At 29.9% G+C, this 3,189-nt stretch overlaps 1 long non-coding RNA gene across 1 annotated transcript; it reads right to left on the reverse strand.

The window, feature by feature from the left end:
* Positions 1 to 491: 491 nt before the first annotated feature.
* On the reverse strand, positions 492 to 2,751 carry LOC124356333. Its single transcript, XR_006921851.1, has 3 exons — positions 2,641 to 2,751; positions 2,204 to 2,333; positions 492 to 756 (listed from the first exon to the last, which is right to left on the reverse strand). It is a non-coding gene; the product is annotated as an uncharacterized LOC124356333 (long non-coding RNA).
* Positions 2,752 to 3,189: the final 438 nt, after the last annotated feature.

The raw sequence follows: 3,189 nt of genomic DNA on the forward strand, positions 1-3,189 counted from the left end.
ATCATATTTTTCTCTTACAGTGAAAAGCCGACATCTTAAAAATCTCCATCGGCTACTGAACTTATCCCGTCCATATACTAATAATATCTTTTCGTCAAGTTCGATCTGAGTCTATACGGCATTATGGGAGTAAAGTATTCTCTCTATCAAAAAGACAATTCCAACAAAAACTTAGTATCCAAAAGCACACATTGCTGTGCTTAATCTACAACAGATGAGGCATCTCAATAAGTTGTTTCGTGGAAATAGTGAAGAAAATAAAAAGTATGCATTAAACAAAATTAAACTAAAACAAGCTAGTATGATCAATTTTACCATTTCAAGTTAATCATTGTATACATGACAACGTATTGTGTTGCTAACAATGAAGAGGTTTTCGAACAAACATGATTTAGAATCTTCATCCTAAAATGGAATATTATAAAATATAAAATATTAGCTATTACATAGTACAATAGTCTAAACTACGGAAAGTAAAAAATATAACAATAGCCTTTTTATTACTTTTTAATGATTACCAATTTTACAGTCCAAAGAGATTACAAGTAAACACTGAATAATTTGTGTTTTCAAATAATTTATTACAGTTAAACATTCTATAAATTAGGATTTAGAGTACAATAACTACTATGTTGTGTGTTTCGAATATAGGCATTTCCGTAACAAATAACTTACTGTTCTCTTGTTCACTGATACCGCCCAGAAAAGTTGCATTATCTGCCGGTGAGAACATGAAAGGGAGCTCTGGTTGTACATCTAAAATGAACACGTAAAAAGCAGTATTAATAAGTTATCAATAAGTCGTTTAATTGTTTTTTATAAGTGCCTATTGTTTCTAGTGCTATATATATTCCTTAGATATTGTTTTTCTTCTATTGTTAAACGTGTTATATATAAACATAATATGTACATTTTATGTTAACATCTTCAACCTACCTTAAATTTGATATCACTAATGGTTTTAGCATATCATAATATGACACTGCAATATAAAAGTTTTTGTATTTCATTAAACCAACTTCAATACTGGTAATAAAATCAAGGAACAGATATCTATAACTTTACATCACAGTAACTACTCCATTCTATGAATATACAATAGATATTATTATACCATATATTTATGTATATAACAGGGTGTAATCTTTATGAAGGTATGAATCATATGTACAGTTACTTATTATACCTTGTCAGCGGAATAATTCAATGCCATCATTTCATTCTTAAGACCATGACATTGTAATACGTTGAGATTTTTTTTAGAATCATTTTGTCTATTAAATAACTTTTATATATTTTAACTTTAGCATGGCATTAAAAATTTGAGTGTATTGTCTTTGAGGAACTTTAATTTCTTCAATTAAAACTAATTTTTCACATATCGTTTCTTTGCTTTTATTACAAGTATTACAATCTGTTTGTTTCTAATTAAAAACTTATTATGTATAGATTTTAGCTACTAATTTTGTTTTTTTGATCTTTGAATTTAAAATACATAAGAAGATGATCAGGGAATATAACGACATATATGTATATACAATATAAATTTGTATAAATGGCAATAGCCTAATTTAATATCTATAAACTGAAAATCACCAAAGTATTTGCTCTGTCCCGGCGGTCAAAGTTGTTTTACAGGTATTTGGTCTTCCGTTCATATGTTAGTTGATGTATTAAAAAACACATATATGTTGTGCCAAGTACAACATTACTGAATCGTAAAATGTAAGGGCACTGTGGTGTATTGGTTGCATACTTACCCGGAAAGTAAGAGATATGGGTCCGAGTCCCGGCGGAGCAAGTACTTGTTGTTATTCAATGTTTATTATCAAACAAAAGTTTAATGTCATAGCTTAAATTTTCTGTACGGCTCTTATTTTTGTTTACGACTCGAGATCCGATTTGTTAAGAAAAATCTAGTCCTTGTTACTGATATACATATAGGTATTAACCTTTGAGTGGGGTAAATATGTTAATTACTTGATCAAAATATTCTATAGTACAAGAATTAAAAATGTATTTTTTTTATAATTTGTATATTCATATACGTATAAATTATGTGAATATGGAGTCCTCAATCACTGAGCAGTAGCCAGCATACCACCTAATACAACCAATATAACTAATTGAATCTTTGAAGACGATTAGATTTAAAATAAGTAAAATATGATTACTACGTAAGATGTAACATTATAAAATTTACTGTGGTATGGGTCTGAAGTCGCTGAGACAGTAGCCAGCATACAAGCAAACACTACTACTAGAACTGGCTGCATGATTGCAGACGATGGTAGTTTGTCCGCTTCCAAATGGATAGGAATATAGTTTACTACCTAGAAACAGAAAAACTTCACTTTTAGAGACAGCGGAAACAGTAACACAGTTTAATGGATAATCCTAAGTAGTACAATGGATAATCATCAAATGCAATATTTCTGTCGGGTTTACAAACAACTAGCCATACTGATCCATACTGTGACTACACAGGGATAGAACAAAAAAATCGTAAGTTAGATGAAATAGTACTTTACAAATGATACGTTATAGCAAAATAAGCAGCGTTTCTATTGTAAAGAGGACTATTTTCAGCAATGATGCACTTTCTTAACTTATTTCTTGCTCTAAAATAAAAGTGTTTACCTTTTTTATGAAGGACTGTTGCAATTACGTTCTGGGTTCACGGGTATCAGACTAAGACTGACTAAGAAGTAACATTTTGTTTCTGCTTGTGATTAAATATATGCCTATGCCCATAGCCTGTTAACCCAAAGCAGAGGTCATCTTTGATATGCATAATATCTCACTTTTAATGGCATTGGTGTTGCAATTGTATTATCTACAGACAGTGCACCGGCTGAGTTTTGTTATATTTCTTATTTGACGATATATAATGGAAGTTTTTAAAATTGTAGGACAGCTGTCTTATAAAATTTCGCATTTAAATAGTTTTACACGATTTTCATATTTTAAAACGAGTTTTAACTGTTGTCTTTGCGACCATTACAAGTAACTGAAAAAAGGTTCTTGTTCGTTACTTTAAAAATCACGCCAATATATGTTTTAATGCCAAAATCTAAAGCCTACAGATATTATCATCCTTTAATGTATTTGCGTCTGTTGTTCAATTATAAAGAGAAATATTTTTCATTGTGAATGGCTACCAACTGTTAGTAATAGGTAACAAACGTT

Source organism: Homalodisca vitripennis, chromosome 2, assembly GCF_021130785.1.
Source record: "Homalodisca vitripennis isolate AUS2020 chromosome 2, UT_GWSS_2.1, whole genome shotgun sequence".
In the NCBI taxonomy this organism is placed as follows: Eukaryota; Metazoa; Arthropoda; class Insecta; order Hemiptera; family Cicadellidae; genus Homalodisca; species Homalodisca vitripennis.